The following is a 27,293-nucleotide window of genomic DNA, read 5'->3' as shown; positions in this document are numbered from 1 at the left end:
GTTTCAGGAGTGTGCCCTGAGGACATAGAGTTGACGTCAGATGCAGACAAAGCGTGACTGTCACATTCTCCACACAATTCCAGATGACTTAGCTGGTGGCTCATTGAAAATGAAGCATGCTGGTTAGGTGTGTCAGGAGGGCTCATGCCTGTGCCAGCCAGCCTCAGCTTGCCAAGGTTGGTACCATAGGTGGCCTTGTGTCTCCTAGACCTGTGGGTGTTTGGTTAGCTGTGGGCTTCTCTGTGTCAGAATCCTTGGAAACCACTAAATCTTCTTCATGGTGAGCAGCAGAAATACACTTCTCAGAATTAGTTTCTAGGTAAGGACTAAATACCAGGCAATGCATTCTCTAGAGTACACCCTATAGTATAGAAACTCAAAAAAGTTGAAGACACTTACCTACAGTCTTACATCTATTAAGTGCCAGAGCTAGAGCTCAAACCTAGATCTTTGCAACTTCAAAATCTCTGCCCTTGTCCATACACAATGCATGTTGACACAAGAACACTGGGGAAATGGAAACCACACATAGAATCCAGGATGTTTCACTTATTAAATATCCCTTATATCAACTGGAAAACTTTAGTTGGTTGCCTATACTCTGTGAAACCATATCTGCTTGGTGGGAGTGGGAAAGAGGGTGATAAGTGCTGCTCTTGTTCCTCAGAGCAGCCTTAGACTACGTGTAGATATTATCCCCTGTGGCCAGAACAATGTGAGCTATTTTTCTAAGGACCCAGTTGACCTTGCAGCCAGTAATTTCCTGACTCTCCAATGCAGTGGGCCTGGGCCATTTAGGCAAGCCCCAGATGGCCCTGGGATGGAAGGACGGATGCCTGTCTGCTTGGATTCAAGTCCTTCCAAGCAGGAATTATGCAAGTGCAGGCGCCAAGAATGAAGGAAGAGGAAGAAGTCTTTCTTTCGTGCTCAGTGTGTTTTCCGTAATATATTGGTCATTCAGCCCACAGGAACATGCTGCTGGCCTGGCATGTGTACTGACAGTGGGGCTGGGGTGGGGGAAGTGCATCAAACGTTTAGAGAAACAGGATCTGCCTCAGGTTTGTTTTCAGGAGCGGCAGGGCAGGTTGTGGAAAGCACATCAGGCCTGGAGCCAGAAAGGCAGAGTTTCATGTGTTTGAGCCTGCTATGAAAACTCTCTCCGAGCTTTACATTGCTCTTGGGAATGACATGGAGACAGGGCATTGTCTTGGACAATGGAGATAAAAATACCAAGCCTTTGGGGCTGGCCCCATGGCCGAGTGGTTAAGTTCGTGCGCTCCACTGCAGGCGGCCCACTGTTTCGTTGGTTCGAATCCTGGGCGCGGACATGGCACTGCTCGTCAGAGCACGCTGAGGCAGCGTCCCACATGCCACAACTAGAAGAACCCACAACGAAGAATACACAACTATGTACCGGGGGGCTTTGGGGAGAAAAAGGAAAAAATAAAAAAAATCTTAAAAAAAAAAAAAATACCAAGCCTTTGGCTCATTGGGATGGTTAAACAGAACACCAAAGTGGGTCGATCCTTGATGCTTCTACCTATGAATAGAAAACTCAGGACCCATTGGGAAGCCAAGATCAACACTCCTGAAGTCACAAAGAATAGCTTAAGAAGATGTTAATTTAGACTAAGCTAAGTGCCATAAACTCCTGGTCCTATAGGAAGATAGAGGTAAAAGGTAGGGCTCAAAACAGCTAAAGAAATACAGAAGAACTTCAAGGCAATGGTGAAACTTAAGGAGAAGAGAATGAATCAGACGACTATATTTTCAGCAATTTGTGTTAAGCAAATTTCCACAGCATGTGTACATAAGTCATATAATCCTCATAAAACTTGTGCAGCAAAGTTTCGCTATGCTTAACGTTATTGCCACAGGTTCAGAGAGGCAAAGACTAAGTTTCTCAAAGTGTGAGTCATAGATCTTTTACCAAAATCACCTGAGATACTTGTTAACGGATCTTGAATTCCCCTCCAGTCCTACTGAATCACAATTTCTTGGGATGAAACCAGGAATTTGCAACTTTTAAGTTCCCAGGGTGATTTTTACGTACAAGAAAGTTAGAGAACCACTGTGTGCGTTATTAGCTGCACGTTGAGAATTGCCTGAGGACCTTAAGACAAACTCATACCTGTGCCCTACCCCCAGAGATTATGATTAAATTGTCATTAAATCATCGGCATTTGTAGAGGCTCTACAAGACATTCCAATATTCAGCCTGGTTTGAAACTCACCCCTAGAGTCCACTTATATCTGTGACAGCTATTGTTCCAGCCCTGGTAAAGTTTCCAGATAAAATACAGGACATCCTGTTAAGTTTGAATTTCAGATAAAAAAGTGAATACTTTCTTTTTTGGTTACTATTTATTGCAATTATTGCACTGAACACATGCTCAAAAATTATTTGGCAAATCTCTGAGTCCCGATGTCTGTAACACCAAAGCCCCTTGTCTTTTAACTATATTATGGTACTTACCTTTCCCAGTTTTGAAAGATCAGTGAAATTTAGATAGGGCAAACTCATTACTACAAACATCATCCACAGACACCTTGTAATAAAAGTAAATTAATATGGATATACAAGCACTGCTGGAAACATTGTATAAAGTGGGAACCCCTTGATAAGTCAAGCCTTACCTCCTGTTTTAGTTTTTTACTCACTGCTATAACAAATTATCACAAACTTTGTGGCTTAAAGGAACACACATTTATTTTCTTACAGTTATGGGTCAGAAAGTCAACACAGTTCTCGTTGAGCTAAAATCAAGATGTCTGGAGGTTCTCGGGGACAATCTGTTTCCTTGCCCTATGCAGCGTCTAGAGGCCACCCACATACCTGGGCTCATGGCCCTCTTTTTCCATCTTCAGAACCAGTAATGTTACATCTTTCTGACCATTCCCATATAGTCACTTCTCCCTGTGACCGTAGCTGGGAAAGCTTCTCCCCTTTTAAAGCTTACCTGTGGCCCACCTGGATAATCCAGGATACTTTTCCTATCTCATGATCCTAATTTATTCACATCTTCAAAGCACTTTATGCCATGAAGAGAAACATATTCACATGTTCTGGGCTTTAGGGCCTGAATATCTTTGGGAAAGTGTATTATTCTGCCTGTCATGCCTATTAGTTTTTTTTATTTTATGAATTAGATTTTAAAAAGCTTTGATTCTCTGAATGCAATGCAATCTTATAATATAATATAAATATCCTCATATAACATACCATATTATTCCCAAAAGCTGCCATGAAACTTTGACCTTTATTAGCAGAATCAGTTGGAAAAAGATGTAAAGTGAAAGCTGAAAAGACATCTACTTATTCTAGTCAACAAACATTTACATAGTGCTTACTCTGTGGTATGTGCTATTCTAAGTACTTCATAGATGTTAACTCATTTACTCTTCGTGTAACAGCACAGCAAATTAAGTACAGTATTATTATTCCCATTTTACAGATGAGAAATGAGGTCCAGAGAAGTTTATAACTCACTCAAGTTTACCAATTAGAAAGTGATGGGGTGAGTCCCAAAACAAAATTTCAGACATTCATCTCTCCTTGGAGTGTTTTTCACACTCACCGCATCCAGTGACAAACTGAACGGGACTCAATGAATACTCAACTATAGGCTAACATTTAGAAGTTCCTGCAGTTTTTAGTATGAAAAATATAAACTTGAGTAAATGACCATCAGCAATAGCATTTCTTGAAAACTATTTAGTAAGGGGAATGTGAAGCTGGAGAAATGCTGGGTCTTTGTTTAATTTGAACATTTAACTAAATTGCCCAGCAGGAGTTCAGTAAGGGACTTCCTTTTCCCAGCACTTCTTTGTCTGAGTGCAATATACATCCCCAATGCCAATTTATGTTTCTACTTATTGCACTGTGTGAATTTGGGCAAACCATCAAAAATTCCTTTGGAACACATGTTCCAAGTCAAATGCGTACTCCTCAACGTCACTCTTGTTGGAAAGATACTGATGAAAAGAAATGAAAGAAGAAAAAAAAACTCCCTGAGTCAATGTCTCCTACCAAGTTCTCCTCATCATCACAGAAGCACCTGAAATGCATTCCAGTGAAGAACATCCAATCAGGAATGACTTCTATAATTAAAATCAAGGCATTGCTTCTCTTTCTGCTTCACTGCTTATTGAATGACAGTTTGGGGTCCATTCCACTTGCCCCTCTGGATTCTCTTTCCAACCTTGTCCACTCTTGTAAGTAGCCCAGGAAACAGTCTTGTGTGGACTGTGTCACACCGGCTCCTTATCCTCTGGCTTCTCATTGGATTTGCTGAATCTGATGCCCCTGTAAGAAAACAGAGATAAAAATGAAGAGAAGTAGCGGGGGGCTATTTATTGCTCTGGTTCTCTCTCTGCCCAGTAGCAGCTTGATAATGATCATATTCCTCTTTGGAATACAGCTGCTCCTGTGGGAAGCCCTCTCTGATAGCTTCAGCTTTCAATGGGTTCCCATAACCGCCTTCTCCTCTTCCCCCAGGTGTACCCTGAAGTACTTACTCTAATCTAGGCTTATTCTAGGTGCAAGAGATGGAGTAGAGAGCAAAAGGGGGGAAAATTTCCTCCTTCACTGAGTTTATAATATAATGGGAAAGAGACAGAAGATTAATAAAGAAAAAATAAAATATGCCAGATGGTGCCCAAAACTAATATAAGTTAAAATAAAGGAGCTAAGTGGGCTACTGAGTGCTGGGTTAGGGAAGGGTGGATCTATTTCCAAAAGATGTTCAGGCAAAGCATTACTGATACTTGAATAAAGACTTGAAAGTGGTGAAGATGAAGCCATGAAAATATGGGAGAGAACAACAGTTTTGGTGGAAGGACGGTTACGTAAAACTCAATGATAAGAGCATTCTTGGTGTGTCCACAAAACAGAAAGGAACCAGTGTGGCTGGAGAGGAGTGAAGGAGGGGACAGTGGAGGTCAGAGAGGTGATGGGGGCAGTTCATGTAGGGACTTATAGATCATTCAAAGGAATTTGGCTTTTATTTTGAATGAGAGGAGAACCTCTTGGAGAATTTGTGCTGAGGAATTATGGGATTTCATTTACCTTTTTAAATAATCACTCTTGTTTTTGTCTACAGAGCATTCTTGGTTCATGTGCAAAAAAGGGAGAACAGTTAGGATTATTGCCGTAATCCAGAGAGAGCCCATGATGGCTTGGGTCAAGGAGTGGAGGTGGTGAAAAATGGTCAGAATCTGGCTTTATGAAGAAGGAGGAGCCAACAAAATTTTATATATTAGTTAGGGTTCTCTAGACAAACAGAACAAATAGGATCTATCTATCTGTCTATCTATCTATCTATCAATAGAGATGTTTATTATTAGGAATTGACTCACATGATTATGGAGGCTAAGAAATTCCATGATCTGCCATCTGCAAGTTGGGGGTCCAGGAGAGCAGGTGGTACAGCTTCAATCTGAGTCTAAAGGCCTGAGAACCCATGTGGGAAGTTCCAAAGGCCTGAGAACCAGAAGAGCAGATGATATAAGTTCCTCTCTGAGTGGAGGGGAAGACTGATGTCCCAGCTCAAAAACAGCAGAGAGAATCAGAAGGGTGAAGCAGAAGGGTTAAGAATGGCTCTGAAATTTTTGATCTAGAAAATTGGAAAAACAAAGTTGCTATTAACTAAAATGAAGATGTTTTAGTAGGCACAGATGAGGTGGGAGTTGGGAAATAGCAGGGAGTAAGTCATAGATAAGTAAGATTAAAAATGTCCCTCAGCCTCCAAGTGGAGATGTCAAATAGGCAGTTGGACCTACAAGTCAGGCCTCAAAGGAGAGATCCTGGCTAGAGTTGCACATTTGAGGTTTGCCAGTACAGGGATGGCATATGAAGCCATGCATCTGGGTGTTATTCCCTAGAAAGCAAGTCCATATGAAGAGTGCACAAGATCTGAGGCTTGTTTAGATATCTTGAGAATGAGGAGGAACGAGCCAAGTCAACTGTGAAACATTGCCCAGGAAGAAACCAAGAGAGTGTGGTGTCCTGGAGGTCAGGTAAAGAAAATATGACCAAGAGGAAGGAGGAGTCTAATATACTGAGTGCTGATAATTCAAGCCAGATGGACTGAGAATTGAGCATTCAATTAGCAATATGGAGGTCCTTGGAACATGAAACAAGAGCAGTATCTGTGGAGTAGTGGGGCGATCAAAATGATGGGTTGAGTTCAAGAGGGAACAGGAGGAAAGGATTTGGAGAGAGTGAATGTCCACCACTCATTGACAATTTATCTGTAAATGGGGACAAAGAAAGGGGGTGACAACTGGAGGTTAAGATGTAGAATCAAGTGAGGGTTTTATTTTTTGAATGGAAAAAATATATTATACATAATTTTAATCAGACTGATCTAGAATAAAGGGGAAATTGGTGATGCAGAAAAGAAAGGGAACAATTGCTAGTTATATTCTTGAGTAGGAAAAATGAGGAGACATTAACATTGGGCAATAGAGCACCAGGCTCATTGAACTGGCCCCAGGAAAATCAGAGTTAAATTATTTACAGCCTTCTCAGCAGATTAATGTAGGTCAATGATAAAAGATGATTCATATCCACTTTTGATGTATATACAGCTATTCAGGGATATTTTTGCTGAGTAAAAAGATGTATGCCTTCATTTGCCTAGGAAGATACAAGTAAATTATGCAGATGCATGACTCAGTAGTATAAGGAAAACTCTTGGGCTAAGAGGCTTTGTTCTGAGTTTACTGGATCAGCAAATTAGGAAACTCCTTTCACATTTTGAGTTGTAATCTGTTCTGTATTAGTTACCCACTGAGCCCGATTCTTCCTTCATTTGCCTCGTGGTGGCACTTTCTGTGATCCATGACAACTTTCATGTGCTCCCATGTTTTGTCTGCTTCAGGTTAACCATCTGCGTTTTTTTCAAATATTCGTTCTTTATTTTCACTTCTAGACCCTCCACAACTTTTGCCATTCTCCTCTGACCATGTATCTGTCTGCCAACATCATTTTTGATGTGTGATTCTTGGAGGTGACACATGGATCCAGGTTTGAGCTGAGCAGCTTGCATTAAACATAACTCTCATTGCCTTTTTCCTGGTCGCTTCAATTCTATTACTGTGGCCTAATGTTACATGAGTTCTCTTGGTAGCCATTTTAGGCTGATTGCTCATATTAATCATCCTGGAACCATAGTCATATGTTGAGACAATATCACCTAAAGCCTTGACGTGCATTACCTTGTCTAACACTTCCAATCACCCTGTGGAGTGTGTATGGTTAATATCATTTTATAGGAGAGGAAACTGAGACTCAGCAAGCCTAAGGGATGTGCCCAAATCCTACAAGCTAATGACATCAACCTCAACCTGATAACATCGCAGGTCTGTCCAGAAAACTTGTTTTTGCTATTACTCCAGGCTGCCCCAAACTGAATGATTGCACTACAGATATGGGCAAGGCAAGAAGAGATAGAAAATGTGATTATAGAACAGGTGTGGCAAAGCCCATTCTGCTTTACGGGATTACACTTATTCCTGAAATCCTTAAGGCGAGGAGCTCATCATTTCTCATTGGTGGATGTAGCATTTTCTGCAGAAGTATGAGAGCTGGAATGAACCAGGAAGTGGCCTCAATAGGGGGAAGTGTCTGGTTAGTTAGTTAGTTAGTCACCGCTTTCCTCTTACAGCTCAAAGACAACACCCTGGTACCAATGAGCCACCTTCCTGCCCAAGGGTGTGTGTGAGAAATGGAAATCAAGAGCTGCAAGCCACTACTCATGGGGACAATTGGCCTCACAAGTTAGACTTTAAAATGACGTTTTTCAGGAGAGTGTTTCCTAAATTGGTAGGTGAACTTGATAGTTCTGTAACCAGAGTATGAGAGAAAAAAAATGAATTATCCAAGCAAGTGGTCACAGGATGCCCCAACAGAGGTAATAAGAACTGCATAGGATTTTGAGAAAGCCATCATAATGGAAGAACACTGTGATTTAGCCTAAAAAGCAAACCATTAAGCATTTGGAATTTCAGAAATAATAATTACTCCTATACCCAATAGACATCCTGGCAGCCACTCCGTTTCCAGCCCATCTTTAACCCCCAACCATCTCTGGCAGCTCTCCTCACTTCCTCCCATCCTTCATCCCACCCATGAGGCTCAACAGGGCTGCAGTGAAGGTCGGAGAAGCATTGTAAAGACCACACCAAATTATTCGTTGCATCAGAATGGCCTTATTACAAAGTCGGTAAGACAATGTCCTGCTCTGAGAGGCACGTACAGCTCAACACAGACTTCTGGGTCAGAGCATTTAAAGGGGGGTGGAGACCCCAACAGAAATTAAGGCACTTGTTGGGGAGGCTTGAAAGCAAATCAGCAGGCACAAGTCCCCAGATCAGATAAAGGCCAGGAGTGCAAAAGCTATAAGCAAAGTCACTTGTCAGGGAGGGGGTGACACTGGGCCTAAAATTATGCTCTGCCTGCTCACAGAACAGGTGATAAAGGTAGATGCTCAGGCAGAGGAGAAGGTGAGTGAGTAGAATCTTCACAATTTTAGCCATGTCATTCCATTGACTATTTCCCACCCCACTGTCCAAGCCAGCCCCACCGGATGCTGAACATTCCCTGGAAAGCCACTGAGTTTTAACTCACAGAAATGCTCTTTCCCTTTCTAAGTCAGTCAAAGTGAACTTTCACTGTAAGGCCCAGATCCCAAGCTACACTCATCTTGAGTCCTTCTCAGATCCACAAAGCAGAAGTACCCTCAGTCTCATCTGTCCCACAGACATGCTGTGCTCCCCTCCTTCTTCACCTTCCACTGTACTGCAATCACTCCTACAAAACTCTGCCTCCATCCTGTGCTTTTGGGGAAGCCTCGAGTCATGGCCAAACCCGGGTTTCTCGATGGACCTGGGATATTACCAGGCATATGTCACTTCCTACATTAACTACATGAGTGCTTTGCCCCTGCTATGCCTCAGTTTCCTTGTCTCTAAAGTAGGAGCTAGATGAGATAATGCACCTTGAGCGCTTAGGTTAGTGCTTGGCACAGACAGTGCAGATGTGACTTGTACAATATGTGAGTCCTTTACCCTCCTCTTGACCCCACCTCCCTTGTGCACTTTGGTTTACCCCCAGCTCAGGGCACCTCACTACACTTTTATGTGGTCCTCTTAGGCTATCCAAGTATCAATCTGAGAGGGTTATATATATTTTGATTGAATTGAGTGCAACGTGCCACCAGAAGTTTCCCATCTGGAACAGACTCTGTTATCAAGGAATTTGATGTAAATATGGATAACCCAGGCTGCATTAGTTTGCTTGAGCTGCCAAAACAAAGTGCCCACAAACAGGGTGGCTTACACAACAGAAATGTATTCTCTCACAGTTCTGGAGGCTGGAAGTTCAAGGTCAAGGCATTGGCAGGTTGGTTTCCTCTGAGGCCTCTCTCCTTGCGTTGTAGATGGCCGTCTTCTCCCTATGGCCGCACATGGTCTTCCCTCTGTGTGTTTCTGTGTCCTAATTTCCTCTTCTTGTAAGGATACCGGTCGTATTGGATTAGGGCCCATCTCAATGAACTCATTTTAACTTAATTACCTGTTTAATAGCTTTATCTCCAAACATGGTCATTGATGTATGAATTTAGCAGGAGGACACAATTCAGCCCATGATACAGAGTTATGTGAAAACATACAAGGCTCTGATCTCTTTCTGGGGCAGCAATAACAAGAGAGCATCAGCAGCAACTCAGAATTCTTCCAGGAAATGCAGGAACCGGGGAGATAGCAGTCTTACCGATGAAGCAGACTGGAAAGCAGGCAGCTGGGTCATGGGAGGTGTTCCAACATGGCCTTCTGGGGAAGACACTGAGTGTGGTGGGGAGAGTAAGGGCTCCAGACCCAGAGGAAAATTAATTCCTACCCTAGCTCTGCTGCCAACTGGAAAGCAGTGTCGGTTCTTTCACCTTTGTAGGACTTTTTTCACCTTTTGTAAAATGAGTTAATGATAATTCTTGCCTAACTGAACTGTTGTGAAGATTAAGTAACATAATGCATAGAAAGTCTTTTTCATAGTGCTGAACACATTCTAAATGCCTAATAATTATGGATTATGATTTTTAATAATAAATTATTCCTATTATTCTTATAATTCATAAAATTATTATTTTATAGATTAGGAATGAGGAGCTTGCTTTTCTCTCCATCACATTGAACCTATGTTTTTAGTATTGTGGTTCATGCTCTTCCTTAAGGTTCTCTTAGGAAAACGAGGTCTTCATGAGTGGCACAGGCCAGTGAGTGGAGACTGACAGGAGTGGTGGAAATCTACACCAGGAAATTAGCAAATGCTACTAATCAGGGCTCTTCTTTTTTCTTGTTGTTAAATATTGTCAGCATTTCTCTGAGATAGGAAATACACCCAAGAGTTCTCATTCCATTCACTCCCAATGCTATAGGGGTTTTTCTGAGCTCTATAGTAAGCATCATCTTCTCTTCTAAATATTCCTCCAAGCCCTACTGACATCTCTTTCTCTGACTCTCTCTTCTACTTGGATTCCAACTGTCTGCAAAGTCTTTGAGATCAATAGTTTCACTGGGTGAACAGACAGTCTTGGATATTCGTTCTCAAGAACCTGCTGTGTTACCTTGCTCTTCTCAACAGCCTGGGAGAAAATGATTGGTATGGAGTGAATGTGAGAAAGTGATTAGTATGGACTGAATGTTTGTGCCCACCCCCCTGATTCATACATTGAAGTTTTAACTCACAATGTGATAGCATTTGGAGATGGGACCTTAGGGAGGAAATTAGTTTAGATGAGCTCATGAAGGTTGGTGCCCGTGATGGGATTAGTGTCCTTATAAGAAGGTGAATAGAGACCAGAGCTCTCTCTCCACCATGTGAGGACTCAAGCAATAGGCAGCAGTCGGCAAGCCAGGATGAGGATCCTCAAAATCCCAACCATGAGGGTGCCCTGATCTTGAACTGTCCAGCCTCCAGAGCTTAGAGAAAACAAATTTCTGTTCTTTAAGCGCTTCAGTCCACAGTATCTTGTTATAGCAGCCCAAGCTGACTCAAACAGTGATCCTTTGCCCAAGTCTGCATTGAGGGGTCCTGGCCTCCAGTAGAGTTGGCCAGGTGACTTAGTCACTTAGGAGACAATTCATTGAGGAAGCAATGACTGAAGTCCACAGGGGAGATGGTAGTGTATTGTTTAGAGTGGAGATGGTCAGCCGTAGACAAATTTAACATGTATTTTGAGGTTAGAATTCCTCCAGTATTAAAGAAAACACTACTTTTGAACACAGTTAAAGGACTTTTATTTGTTGAGATCAATTCAGTTTAGCCCATTGAACAACTAGTATTTTCTAGAACTCCATGCACAGTTTTGCTCTGTATTGTGCCTGCATCCCCAGCACTCACACTTTATTGTGAATGTCTGTTTTCTCTATCGTTGGAGGTATTCAGGTTTACTCATGCTGGATACCTTGTTGTAGGAGTCTACGTCCATAAGGAACAAAAATTTGGAATGGAAAAAGACCCTATGATTCCAGAATTAGGATTGGGCTGAATGGTTTTGCCACTCTTGGGATTAAGGTATGGGCGTAGACAAAGGAAGAGTGAATACGATTTGTTCACATAATGACATTTCACGTTTGAAGTACTTGGGGGTAACCAAATGGAAAGGTCTAGCTGGCAACTGGATACACAATTCTCAAGTTCAAGGCTGGAGATAAGGAATATCAGAAAGCAATGGGATCACTCAGAGGTAGCACGTGAAAACAAAAGAATGGAAGTAAGAGGCTGGCCCCGTGGCTGAGTGGTTAAGTTCGCGTGCTCTGCTGCAGGCAGCCCAGTGTTTTGTTGGTTCGAATCCTGGGCGTGGACATGGCACTGCTCATCAGACCACGCTGAGGCAGTGTCCCACATGCCACAACTAGAAGGACCCACAACGAAATATACAACTATGTACCGGGGGGCTTTGGGGAGAGAAAAGAGAAAAAATAAAATCTTTAAAAAAAAAAAAAAAAGAATGGAAGTGAGTGGGTAGAATTCTGGGAACTGCCAACCCTTCAAGAGCAGAGAGAGAGGCATCCCATGACAGGTGATCAAGGCATTTAATGCCTTTTTTGTATCTTATTTAGTTACAAATGTGTTCAAATAAGTACCGTGAACCAATTCATAGATGAGAAAATATTGCCTCAAAAATCTTATGAGACTTGCTCAGGGTCATAAAGCTAGTAAACAGTAGAGCTGATGTTTACCCCTGCTGTCAACAAAACAACAACAACAACAGCAGTCTTTGTATTTTCATTTGTCAAGCTATTTTAACTCCACAACACCAACTCTGACTGTCAGAAAGTTGTTTCTTATATTGATCTGAAAGCTGAATTTCTCTAACTTCTAGGAAGTTTTTTTCTTTTTGTTCCCCACCTCAGACAAGAGGCAATTTTTCAGAATGAGAGACTATATTCTTAACACGGGAGTGGAGAATTCCTGAAGATACAAAGTGGCTGGTGATATAAATGAGGAAGTGGCATACACACAGCACATGTGCTGCCCCGCTGCTCCCTGCATAGCTTCAGCCCAGCTCTTCCTTGGGCATCAATATTTTACATGGTTACTTTTAGGTAGACATTATGCCTCTTCCAATAGAGAGAAGTTGTACCAACTGTCCCAATTATAGAGTAGAATGCCATGTACTTGGAAATCATGGATTTTGAATCAAGCAGAGCTGTTCAAACTTAGTTCCCCCACTAGTATCTCTGTATCCTTGAGAAAATTTAGAAACCTCACCAAAACTTATCTTCCTCATCCTGAGAATGGAGGAATAACCTACAACTAAAGTGTCATTATATTAACAATAATGCTTGCAAAGCTATTGGCACAGTGTCTGGCATGGAGCAGATACTCAGAAAATTCAATCCTAGTTTTAAAAAAGACAAAGGTGTAAAGGTGAGAATCAGCAATTTCAGAGGTGGAAATGATCCATTTCCAGTTTTTCTTCCTAGAACTGAGGCCACAAGCAGCCTAATGATAGAATGAAAACACTGAGTGAGTCTGAGATAGATGCTGTTACACTTTTCCCAGTTCTAATATTTGACGCTCCAGGATGTGATCAGGCTTTGATGTAGGCAAATGAGGGGAAAGTTACAGGAAATGAAGGTGCACAACATTTTCTGGAAACCACATGCTGAAAGGCGAAAAAGTCAGTGCTTTTTGATATAGACAAAGAGTGGAATTTCAAGGTTAATTAGAGTGATATGCTATATCATGAAAGTCAGGGTACTGCAAAACTAAATCCTCTCTAAACACAAATTTATTGTGTTTATTATTTCAATTAGCCTTTCACAAAATATTAAAATATAGGAATATCCTATAGAGATCATCCAAACATTGCTAAGGTGGCTCAGTTGGGACACTCCTGACAATTTTAGTGGGATAATTCTTCAATATCCCAGGGTGTTCCATACATTGAAGGATGTTTACTGTCCCTAGCTTCACCCACTAAGTGTCACTGTAACAAGAAAAATGCCTACCTAATTTCTGTAGCCCCCTGGAGGTCAGCAGCACACCCGTATGAGGATCATGCTTTCTCTCACTCCCATTTTTCAGATGAGGAAAGAAGATTCAGACAGTGTCTTATTCACGTTAAAGCAGGTATTTCCTCTTGCTCTTAATTTTTGGACCAGGAAGCTTTTCGATTTCACTGCTACATCAAGTATTAGTCACTACCTTTTGAATTATTAAATTCTTTGATCAAACCCAATTTCTTTTTGAGAATAAGAAGGTAGAATTGGAAAAGAACCTGAACCTATCTAATCCAACCTCTTCATTTGGGCAATGAGAAAATGAAGAACAGAGAAAAGGATAACCTGGTGGGTTAAATTCAGGCTCTAGGAGAATGATGATAACTGAAGTCATTACCGACAACTGGATACCTCCGTGAAATCCATTTATTATAAAATGTTAATGTTGGAATTGACATTGAGGCTAGAGAAAAAAAGGTCCTGGGTGACGATGTGATTCTATCCTGGAGGACAGTGTTGGTAATAGTGGCATAATTGAGGATGTGGTTGGAGGGGGCATTTTGCACAGAAAGAAGTATAGTTGATACCAAATTGATAACCAAAGGTAAAAGAAAAGAATCCAAGTGCAGGATCTCTGGTATTCAAACATACATTCATTGACAATATTAGCAGTAGTATTTATGGTAGCTGTCAGTTGTTGATACCCTTCTGCGTAGCAGGCACATGACCTTTAATAGTGTGTATAATCTTCGCTTTATCCATATTACAGCTCCATTTTTCAGATGGGAAAAGTGAGGTTCAGGGAAATTCAGTAGTTGTCCAGAATCATTCAGATAGCATCAACAGAATTGGGATTCAACAATGTGTATAGAATTCTTTCTATATGTCATTCTCTGTAACACCTGTTGGAGACATACAGATCAACAAGAAAAGAGCCTTGCTTTTGAGGAGCTTGACCCTTGGGGAAGGCTACTATGAAGCAGGCATTTTTCGAGAAAATTCAGAGGGCTCTCACTGAATTATGAGGGCTGAGAAAGAAAAGCTGTCATCTAAATTGGTTGGTGGAAGGAGATCTCAGGAAAGTTTTCCTAGCAGACTCCTGCATTAGCTTAGACTTGAAGAACAAGAAGAAATTTGTCAGAGGAAGGAGGAATTAGGGCGGTGAGGAGTTAGCACAGGGAAGAATCCAGAACTTCTTAGGATATACAAAGACCCAGAAGCCAGAAACAAAGCTCCTTTGTGGAACGACAGCCTTAATGCCTGACACAGGAGCCAAATGTTTCCAGGGAGTACCTGGACATACTTTTCCCTGTCTAGGTGACTACAGGAGAAACAGCCTTCTGGAATAAAGGAGACACAGGTAGCATGGTTGAATAGAAAGAGCCAGGGCTCTAGGGTCAGACGTGTTGGTGGTGAATCACCACAGGATTCTGCTCCCCTTCATTCCTTAAATACCTGGGAGCTGGAGCACAGCACAGAGCGGGTTGGTGATGGGCGGCCGTCCAAGCGATGCCTTCTTTAAGATCCTTTGCCTGGCCTCTTCTGACCTGGGTGTTTTCTGCCCTTTTAAAATTTTTCCTCCTCCTCGCTCTCTCTCACTTCCACCTTCTTTCTGGCTACCTTGTTCCCATTCTTGAATCTCTCTGGGTGTCTATTTTTGTCCCTCTGTCTTCCAATCAAGGTTTAAGCACTGAATCTGCCACTTCCTGAGTGTGTGGGCCTGGGCAGTCACTTAACTTCTCTGGGCCTCAGTTTCCTCATATGTAAAATGGGAAGTCTGTCTCATGGAGTGTGGAGGACCCCATCTGAGATGTGAAAGTTTGCTGCAAACCATAATGGATCACATAAATATCTTTTGTTATCTATATTGTAATCCTGAATTTATAGTTAAGGACAAGGATATATCTCAGATTTCCTAAGTTTTGTGGCTTCCTATGTGTAACTGGGAAAAAATACAGTTATTTGCATTTAAATACAAGTCTAAATCCCTCTAGTCCAAAAGCGGTAATAACTACCCCAAATGAATTATACATTTTCTAATTTTAAAAGGCCGTTTTATGGAAATGAGGTTATTTGTGCTGCATGGTATGTTCTTGTTGTATCAATGCAAATGCCAAAGGGTGTGATTTATCCCGACTACACCACCGATGGGAGGAGAATTTAGGGACCTGGTTGGCATCACATTTTAAACAGTCTGTAAATACATTACCTGCCAAGCCCCTCGTGAGGAGGGAGGAGAAATCACCATTGGGGCATTTCATATTTTTTCAGCTGAGCCTGGTGACTACAATTTGTTCTAGTTATCCAGCATGGAGTGCGTGGTAAATCCGGAAGAAATGTGATGTCATTTTCAAAGATTCAATGCGAGCTGATTTGTATGTACAGTCCAGCGTAATTTTGTGAATGCAAGTCGGACGCTTTGTTTATAGTCCCTGTTCCCAAAAATCTGAGTGTGTAAATCCAATTTGCATGTTCAATTACATCCATTTGAAGAGTGCTCTTGAATAAAAGTTGCCGTGTTAGTTTTTGGAGTCAATGACGACAGCCATCTCTTTGAGCCATGGCAGGCGGGAATGGCTGTCACTATTGGTGTGTATGTGACTTTGAGGCCAATAAGAAAATGCCTGCAGAGTCTGCAGTTACTCCTTGGCCTCAGTCATACACTCCATGCCTATGCGGGTTGGGTAAAGATGATGCGATGGGAGCAGGGCTGTAATGGAGAGGTTTCCTGAAAACTTTCTCATTATTCATTGATGAATAATGCCCTTTCAGATGTAGAATAATCCCCAGGAAAGAAGAAAAGCTACCAAAAAATGCAAAATGCTAATGACGCTTTTCCCATGCAGTGTAAATAAGCACAGATTTTTTTTCTTTTTTGAGAAATAAAGAAAAAGAGGAAAAACAAAAACAGTTTCCTCTGGGAACCAACTTAAACTATATCTTGTGTGACATTGTAGAAGTCTCTTCAACTGTTGGGGTTTTACATTTTTAATATTAAAATTAGCAGGTTGGATCACTGATGTTCAAAGCATAGCAGCAGAACCTCTTTATCTTTTAATGAGAAGTGGAATTGCAATGAGTAAAATGAAGAGAGCTAGTATTTTACTAATAAAATTGATTTAATAAAATTCAGAGCGTTTGCTTATTTTGATGTCAATCAATGGGAAGAAAGAGGTAAGTCTAATAAGTACAACAACTATAAATTTGCAGCCCTTTGGACAAAGTTTGCTAAAAACTAGAAGAGATAACATGGCTCCTGACTGTGGTTGAAATATTGATCTTACTTCCCAGCTCAAATATAAATCTTTGCACCTACACACTCAGGTGACTTGAGAAGAAAGAAAGAGCTGCGCAAGTCTGTGGGTCAAATGACTACAGTGATGTTGTGGAGTGGCTCTGGAACTCAAAGAAAATTTGGAACTCAGAGATTGTCACAGTGGCAGACTTCCATTGGGAAGGCACATTTTGGAACCTATCTAGGTGTGCTTACTGCTTTGGAAAGGTTAGTCCTTCCTGCACAGGTATACCAGATAAACAAAGAGGATGAGAAGATGCTCTAAGAAGGCAGACCCTTCCTTGTTCTGCTTTGACATAGAGGAGAACATGCTTATGGACGTATTACAGACAAAGTGGTCACCCTCCCTACTCATCAAGTGTAATTTGGAGGACATCAAACATTTACGCTTCCTCCTCAAGTGCAAGTCACTAGTATGGGACTGGTGGATACAAGGACCATGGTTACTCTCTCCAACATCCTCTGAATCACTTACGTGGTCATGTTTCTTCCTTCCTCATGGGGCATATCTGATTTGAGGAGACACGTCATTTATCCTCCAAATCAAAACAATTTGGGAGTGAAATGGAGCACTAATGTTAATAAAGCTAGGGCAATGCACAAAAAAACGAAGTGTTTTTTAGCAGACTAGGATGTTGCCACCTTACTCTGATATCTTTCACAATCTCAAGAGCCCTGTGCTCCCTCTACTTATACCCAAAATGGTAACCATAGTCCCTACCACTTGCAAGTTCTTTAGGGACCCTGTTTCCTGGCACTCCGCACAGTGACAGGGATTCACCAGGTACTCAGTAAATAGTTACTGAACTGAACAGAACTGTTTCCTCTCCTACAAAAAGACACTATCTTCTACCTCTACTTAACTGTGTGCTTTGGGCCTTGGTTGCCTTGTATGCAAAAGTGAAAATTGCAGCGGCTGCTGCGATAAACAGTGGGGCCCATTTTCCAGTTGCTAAATTTGATTACATGGCTGCCACGATTTCTTCCCCTTCTCCTCTGTCTCCTCTTCCTCTTTCTCTTCCCCCTCTCTTATTCTAGATCCTTCTCCTTTTTCATATTCCTTTTCTTATTCTAAAATTTTAACTGTCTAGTCAGACAGTAAATGATCTCGTTTGGTTAATAGTACAATAATCCAGAAATCTATAATATGCTCATAAGGGTATTTGTGATTTGGAATTATGTGACCAAGAAGTAATTTTTCAATACCCACACATATTTCTTTCTACACTCCTTTCCTTCTGGATCCTATGTATCACTTTGATTACTAGTTCTATAATTTAAAGCACCTACACAGGCATTTTATTTTTAGGAGAGACCTATGTCTTGACTTGGTCACAAATCAAATAACTTAACTATCAGACTAAGCTTGCTGCACAGGGACCAAGTGCAGATAAAAGAAAATTGAGTCAATATTGTCTTGCACTATAGTTTCTTTTCTGAGATTTTATGACCATTGGATTGGTCAGAGTTCTTGGTTTCAGGAAACAGAATTCACTTCAGGTTGTTTAAACAGCAAGATTGTCTATGAAGGGATATGGACAGCTCACTGAATTATTAAGGGAGCTGAAGAAGTAGGCTCTAGGCTGAGCTTCCAAGAGGGCATCCAGAGCCATTCTTGCAGAACTGGCTCACCAAGGAAAGGGCTGCACTTGCCAGAATCCAGAGGCTGCTGGATCAGAAAGTTGCTGTTATAACTAAGGCTAGGATGCATCACTTCCCTCACCAGAGAGATGGAGAGGGAGATGAGGAAATGTAGGATTAAAAGAAAAGAAGTCTACCTTAGGAAAGTGGTTGGATTTACATTGTAAGGAACTAATTATGGCGATGTCAAAATTCTCTACTTCTCAGGGGCTCTGTGGTACCTGTTTTATCTTCTAACACTGTTCACGTTGCAGAACTTCAGTTGAGCATCCTGCCCTGCTGAGCTGCGTGTTTCTATCTCTCAGCCACCCTTCTGCTCTCCTTACCTCAACCCTGTGCCTGAGTCAAGCCCCTGCCTTTATGTGGTCTGGTCCTCTCTACTGAAATCTCTCTGTCTCTCTGTCTGTCTCTTTTTCTTTGATATTCAACCTCATTTTATAAGACCAAGTATCTTTAAAAGAGGAAACTGGATCATCATCATATGCCTCAGGGAAACAGGATCATAGTTTTAGCCTCATACCTAACTTTGTGACATTTGCCTAGCACATTACTCTCTCAAGCATACTCATTCCTTGCCCTGGATCCCTTTGCATGTGCCAACTTTCATCCATCAACTTGTCCTTCCTGTACTGCTACTGTAGACAAATGAAAGGCAGCTAGCTATCTAGGGTGTCTTGGGTTATTTTGCCACCAATTAACCTCATCAATTCACCTTTGCCAGCCCAACAATTTCAGGATAAAATCAGACTCCTTGAACTCTCCAATTCATTAGGAATTTTAATTTATGACCTATTCCTAATTCTTTTAGCTTCTGATCTTAGGTCATTTGTTACTGTTTAAAGCCAGGCGACCCTGTAGGCCTGATATTTGGTACTGCTGCTCCAGCTCTGACCTTTAACTCTCTTCTTGTCTACAATTCATTTGTCACCACTTGATTGTGCTTCTTTATGCCTGTTAGTGTAGATTACTAGCTCAGTCTGCCCATCAGGCCAGTCTGTTCACCAAACTTTAACTGAATTCCCTTCAATGACCATCCCTAAACCCAGATGTCTTCCTGATAGATTCAAGACAGTCCATCTTAGCCTATAAGAGAAACTTTAACAATATTTCCTCCAAGCATGGTTAACTCAAATGAGCTTTAAGACATCATTCAAACAGCGTCTTCTTGATGGACCTACCCCAACTATCCTATTTAAAATCGCAAAGATCTCCCCACCTCAGCACTCCTGATCACCTTTACTTTGGTTCACATTTTCTTTCTCCCACAGTATTTATTGCGTTCTAATATAACTTTAAGTATTTATTGTGTCATTTTTTAATTGTCTGTCCTATCCTGATGGAATATAATGCCATGAGGGCCAGGCTCACTCTCGTATTCCAAGAATTTAGAATAATGCCTGACACACAACAGTCAGACAATAAATATTTGTTCAATGATTGAACACCATGTCTAGAGTTTCGGTCCACATCTTTCTTACTGAGCTAAATGGTGACTTCTTTTTCTTCTTTGAAGTTTGTGAGTTTCCTTATAGAAACTGATGCTCGAGAACATGACTAGAAACCATGTGTGATAAAATTTTATGTCAAATTTCTCTGCTATATTGAGTAAAATAATGAATGTCTGCAATTCTCAAAGCCTATTGGAAGGACCTTAAATTGAATAGTGGATGATTAATCAGACACGACTTGTGTAGACTTGCCTATAAATGAACAGGAAAATTCTACTCTGTATAAATGGTGTCTTTTCCTTCCTGAGATTTGAGTAGCAGTAAAACAGTGTCTCTAGTTTAGAAAATTTCAAGTTCACATTAATATAATTCTACCATAAATTATTACTCTTCTTTCTCCCCTTCTTTCAAGTGCATACTTCATTTTATTTAGTTTGACTAAGGAGTTCTTTAAACAATTTAGTAGAACTTGACCAAAATAAAATTCTCCAAATGTTAGCAAGAAGGTTAACAAGCTGCCAAAGGAAACTAAGTTAACTGTTGACAGTCTCCACTTTCCTAAATAGTAGAAAGAGCATTGCATTTGATTCACTTGTTATTAATTGGGCAAGGTAATTAAATTATTTAGGACCCAGGCTCCTTGTCTGCAAAATGGGGGCAATAATAGCCCTTCAAGTTACTGGGTGGGATAACTGAGAATACATATATGAAACTCCTGGTGCACCATATGGTACGTAATTAATAGTTAAAAATGCTAGTGAATGCTGCTTCTGGATTTGAGTGTCAGTTTCCTGTCATTCAATTTAACCCTCATTGTGTTTCTCACAAATTTGACATATGTGCTCACTCTACCCATAATGTCTTCCTTAATGTTCTACAAAATCGTGTTCACATTAATCATCTTAACCCCTACTCCCACCCTCACCATTCTTTCACTTCTGTCTTTCTGTCAACTCCAAATCTTCCTGCTTCTTTTAGTGGGAAGAGAGGGACTGGAGAATTGTATTAATGAAAAAAAATCTCGTTGGCACCCATCTGACCTTAGCAGGATAGAATGCTGTGATCCTTTGGTAATGCCTGTCACCGGCCTGGCCTAGGTAGTGCTGGAACGTGTGCAACACATGGGCCATCCTAGACTAGGGTAAGATGGATGTAAAGGGAAACGGGGAGAGAGATCATGAATAGAGGTTTCAATTGAGGAGAACTTAAAAACAATTGTGAAAAGTCAAGAAAGCATATTGCATTCAAAGTGATGAGAGATCTACAACCAATTTGATTATAGAGAGGCTGTATGCTGGGGAAAAATTGATTATACATTGGGAGGAGTGGAGAAGGGGTAGATTTATGGGGCCTATGAATATTAGATAAAGAGGATGATATTAGCTGAAAATAGAAAGGTCCGTTTTTAAATCATTCTGTGAAGAGAATAAGAAGATGGAGAAAAGCTCATCTTTTACTTAAGACAGTCTGTAAAAGCTAAGAGGGGAGGAATGGGTATTGACAGAATTAATGAGTTCTCTCTCCACCAGTCCCTTAGCTCTTCGACTCAAACAAGGAACCTCATGTGTCCCAGGGAACTGCAGCCTGAGGACTGAGAAGAGAGTCTCTGACCCTGTCAAAATGCATTTCTGTCTGAATCGAAGCATGGCTATTTATCTTGTGAGATAATCTCTGTTCAGGGTGTGAACATTTCTTTCTTTGTCAATGTTGGTGACTACATCCTTTCAAAGACAACTCCCCAAAGATGTCATTCTCTGAACTGAGAAAGGGTTGTTTTCACACACTGGACTGTAAGTTCTGAGACTGTCCAGAAGATTTTAAATAAATCCTCTTGCTGGAGTTTCAGAATCCTCTGTCAATTAAAATGACAACCTCTGCTCTTAAATCCACAGGCTTGTAAACAATGACTGGGTTTGTTTTAATCCAACAAAAGATTAGCTATCCTCTCTCAATGTAAAAGTCAGCGCGGTTCTAGAATGCAATAATAACAATTGTTCTTTCTTGCCTCAGACAGTAGCTTGTTCTCTATTTTTACCAGCATAACACAGACATCTATTAAGACATTAGTATACATGATTCTACAAACATTCTTTTTATGTTTAAAAGAAAGGAACGAAAAAAGTCTACCCCTCTGATACTGGAATTAGTTTTCCTATAGTACAGACTAAGACCAGACCTTGGAACTGTTTTATTTTTATCTCCAGAAATAAATATAAAATCAATGTTACTTAATTCTTATCTTATTTTCTTGTTTTATAATTTATAGGAACAAATGTCTCTACTTCCTGTTCTCAGAGCGTGTTTGGGGATTGACTTTCCTGCTTTCTTTTGCAAACACTGTTCTTCATGCCTGGAATCCTCTACACTTCTCTGTCTTTCTGAATCTTACTCATACGTGAAGGGTAGCCTGGGTTGCCACCTTAGAAAAGCTGTCTTTGTCTACCCAGGAGAACACTGTCTCCTTCGCCTCCAGACTCTTCAAGAATCACTGGAGACCTGTTCTTTCCTGCGTTTTGGGTGTAATGATTTGGACATGTGCACAGTTGTCTGCCTGGATGGATCATGAACAACTCTCAAACAGGGACCAGGCAACATCTACTGTTATGGGTTGAATTGTGCCCTCCCAAATTCTTATATTGAAGTCCTACCCCCCCAGTACCTCCAAATGAAACCTTACTTGGAAGTAGGGTCAGTCGTTGAAGACGTAATTAGCTAAATTAAGATGAGGTCATGCTGGAGTAGAGTGAGCCCCTGATCCAACAGGCTGATTGATGTCCTTATAAAAAGGGGAAATTTGGAAACAGACACACACAGGAGGAGAATGCCATTTGGACATGAAGGCAGAGATGGACGTGAGGAGTCTATACGCTAAGCAAGACCAAACATTGCCAGTAAACCACCAGAAACTAAGAGAGGGGATGGAACAGTTTCTCCCTCACAATCCTCAGAAGGAATCAACCCTGCCAGCACCCTAATCTCAGATTTCTAGCCTCCAGAACTGAGAGACAATACATTTCTATTGTTTAAACCACTCAGTTTGTGATACTTTGTGACTCCAGCCCTAGCCGCCCTAGTAATACAGCTACCATCAAGGTCTTGCAAATTATGCTTTGGTATAATTTTGGGATTCAGAAAAACTGAATATCCTAATAAAAATCTGTGACACAAGTCAGCTCCATGTCACCTCATCTTTCTGAACCTTAATATTATCACCTTAAGATTATATCAGTAATAAGGCCTACTTTATTTTTTTTCTTTTTGTGAGAATTAAATAAGATCACACATGTCAAGACATTTTTTAAGCTGTAAAGCACCTGACAAATGTTAGCCATGACTATTTTTGTAGACAGCCAATGAATCTCTGTAGATGGGTTTAATAAAGGGAAATTCAATGTGTCTGGTGTGAAAATATATTTAGACACTATCTTTAATGATGACCCACAAAACACTGATCCTGAGAAGAACCACCACCCCAACCCCCTCCTGCCATAAAGCCTATTTTATGCAAATACTCCCAAGTGCAGTGTCTAAAAGGGCTTAAGGTCTTATTTGTTCAGATTGCTTGCTCTAAAAGTGTGGTCCTCTGATCAGCAGCATCCGTGTCACTAGGACACTTGCTAGAAATGCAGAATCTGAGGCCCCACCCCAGACTTGCTGAATCGGAGTCTGCATTTAACAAGATCTCCAGGTGGTTTGCATGCATGTTAAGCTTTGAGAATTGCTCTAAAATACATCTCCTGTGTACCTCATATTCCTAGAACATATAGAAATATAGTAATTAGTAAGCATTCTTTCAACCGTGACATACCATATTGGAAAAGCCCAAGCTTTAGAGTTTGACAGATCTGATGTTTAATCCCATATCCACCATGTAGTTACTTAATATGGCGTGACCTTAAACAGGTTGATTTTCTCTGTGATACCTCTGTCTCCTAGCTTGTAAAAGGGGGATAATAGCATTTAACTTGATGGCTCCAGAAGAAGACTAGAGATAATGTATAGAAAACAATAGACATATATCAGTACTCAAAAAAATGCCCAGGATTCTGCATTGCTAAGAAGTGCCCATTCTGGCACTTCATTTCTGGTTAATCACTATAGAGAAAGAAATCAGATTTTCCAAGGAAGTCAGGGATCTCAAAGGAATCCAAGGACTTTTATTTGTGGATTTCCTCCTGGAGGAAGTACCTTATGACTTGAAGGGCTATACAGATTTGATGCTCATTATGACTGTGCCAATATCCTTAAGAGGAATTCTTCAAGTTTTCCTGTACCACCAGCCTTCCTTTGGAGACATGTAGCCACCCCTGCGATCTGGCATATGTTGTGCCAACACCTCTTCTCTGTCTCAGATGCCGTGCCCCCCCAGCAAAAGGCAACACACGTAGACCTCTCCGTGGGAAACACCTCTTCACTGTGCAACCAGCTCAGGCGTCGTTGGGCAGAAGCATTTCATTCCTGCAGAGACTGTTGTCACTTGATTTTATTATTTTGATCTTTGAACATCTTTTCAATGCCAACAAAAGTCAATTTATTCTTCTGGGAGAAGTCATCAGAGCATTGGTAATGAGCTGTGCAAAAGGCTCTGTCATCAGCATAAACTCTGGGGAAATAGAGGCACTTTGTTCCCGAAACTCACATGGTGTGACCTACTCACTGTGTGAAATGTTAATATTTTACTTCGTGCTTGGCTCCTGGTGCCACTGCCAACACTAAGAAAGCTTTTGGGGAGTTTGCTGTACATTTTGTGAAAACTGCATGGAGCGAGGCCAGATGTCAATGTGTGAATCAGAGTGCTTCTCTAGAATTCGTGACTGTTCACTTTATTCTTTAGCAACTACATAGAAGCTAAAATATGTATGTTTAGAAAGAAAGAATTATATTTGCATTCTTGTCCTCGGATAACAATATAATGTGACATGTGGATGATGATGGCAGTCAATGATTACTTCCTCTGGCTAGCTACGGTGAAACTCCCACATCACGCCAATTGCCTTCTTAAGGTTCCGGATCTTCCTCCACCTTCCTGGATCTTCTTCCACCTTCCTGATGGAAGTAGTTTCAATTTTCCCAACGAAGTCAAAGGCCTTGGTCTATTCTATCCTGCTGTTTTCAAGATTTGGCAAGTGTCTGTTTTTCCTTTTTACTTTTTCAACATTTCACTGAAATAAAAGTAATCTCTGAATTTATTCACTGTCATGTAAAAAAATATATTTAGGGGCCGGGCCAGTGGCAGAGCACATGTTCCACTTCGGCAGCCCAGGTTTTGCCGGTTCTGATCCCGGGTGCGGACATGGCACCGCTTGGCATGCAATGCTGTGGCAGGCATCCCACATATAAAGTAGAGGAAGATGGGCAAGGGTGTTAGCTCAGAGCAAGCCTTCCTCAGCAAAAGGAAGAGGATTGGCAGCAGTTAGCTCAGGGCCAATCTTCTTCTTCTTCAAAAAAGAAATATATTTATTTATATATAAATTAAAGGTAAATATATACATTTATTTATTTAATATTTATTTAGTAGCTACATAATATTATTATAAATATATTCTATAATATATAAATATTGCATACATTTATATTAGACAATATAAATACAATATATAAGTATATATATATTCTACAATATAATAAATAATTATAAAAATTATATTGCATATTGTATATAAGATGTGTGAATGTATTATTTGCTCATATTTTATAGAATAAAATATAAAGCAACTGACATAATACATGGCAAATACTTGGTTCTCCTCCTCTTCTGCCCCACCCTGTTTGAATAAATAGGAATGTTTTGATAAATTCTCCACATGGAGCACATATTATTTTCACCATATTTGGGGAAATGGTCAGATATGGAACAAGAAGCTGAATCGAAGGGGAGGCAGACTGGATTGGGGGTGCTGAAATCAAAAAGTAGATGTGTCTTCCAAAGAGAGCTTGTACCTGAGCAGGCCAAGAGGAGGGACCAGCAGGAACTGTGGTTTTTTGTGTTTGTTTGTTACCTGTTAGGGATGGCCATCCAATAACAGAGCAGAAAAGCCAAATAAGATCACAACGGAAGTAGGCAGTTGGTCTAGGTTACCATTCGATTTGACAGAGTTAACGGGAGGAAGCTATTACAATAAGAAGCATAATTTTAAGAATGATAATCCACGCATTTGTAAAGTTCTTTGGCAATTTAAAGCCAACTTTAGGTATATAAGGAAGTGTATCGATGTATGCAAATTACTTGAAAATGCATCAAAAAAGTAACACACTGAATAGCATGATGGGTAAATGGACCACTATGTAATGAAGCAAGAATAGTAACATACTAATCATAGACTTTCAGTATACAGGTATTTCGTGTAAATTTCTTTCAGCTTTGCTGTATGTTTGAAAATTTCATAATGAAATTTTGGGAAAAAGTGACTTCACAGACGTGACTCCATGCAATTCCCTCTGCAATCTTGGGAGCTACTTATGATCTTTCTCATTTCCTTCCTGAGGAAATGGAGGCTTAAATAAGTGGTGTGTGTGGTGGTAGGTGTGACAAATCTATTGGGACATGGCAGTTTGGTGGAAGGGTTGAAATTCCAACTCCGGTTTCCAGCACGAGGTTCAAAGTGGTTGGATCGCTGGAGAGGAACAACTTCAGGCTTAGGAACTGGTCCATGCCCAAGTCCAAACTTTATACTTTCTCGTGATCTTGAACAATGCCACCTTCATGCTCCGGGCTTCAGTTTTTCATCTATCAAAGGGTCGAATAATGCCTATCTTATAAGGTTGCTGTGAACATTGAACAAGATAATCTATGTAAACAGGTAAACCACATATTACTTTAAGACCCAGATGTGTATGTGTTTCTTCCATTCTCAGAGTCAAAGTAGCCCAAGGCAAGGCAAGAAGAACTGAAATAATTTAGGAGATGTGAACTCAGACGCTAGTATTCTTGGATTTTGTATTTCCAAGGCAAACATTGACTTCTCTTTGTAAGGTCATTCATTCTACAGATATAGGGCCCCTTTGTTTTGATTTTTACTATTTGATCGAATGACTAACCATGCCATTCTTTTGCATTCTAACCTTTTTAGCTGTATTCCCATTATTTCTGCTGTGCTAATCTGCACGTTTAGCACTTCACAATGAAGTATCAACAGCAGGTTTCTCTTCCTCAGTTTTCATTTCTGTTTAATCTCTTCTCCATGATTTTTAATAATTTTTTTTTCTTTAAAGAAGATTAGCCCTGAACTAACAAGTGCCACCAATCCTTCTCTTTTAGCTGAGGAAGACTGACCCTGAGCTAACATCCAAGCCCATCTTCCTCTATTTTATACGGGGGACGCCTACCACAGCATGGCTTGCCAAGCAGTGCCGTGTCCGCACCCAGGATCTGAACCGGCGAACCCTGGGCCGCCAAAGTG

The sequence above is a fragment of the Equus asinus genome, chromosome 3 (assembly GCF_041296235.1).
Source record: "Equus asinus isolate D_3611 breed Donkey chromosome 3, EquAss-T2T_v2, whole genome shotgun sequence".
NCBI classification, from domain to species: domain Eukaryota; kingdom Metazoa; phylum Chordata; class Mammalia; order Perissodactyla; family Equidae; genus Equus; species Equus asinus.
The sequence above is the reverse complement of the archived record's forward strand: the minus strand, read 5'-3'. Positions refer to the sequence as shown.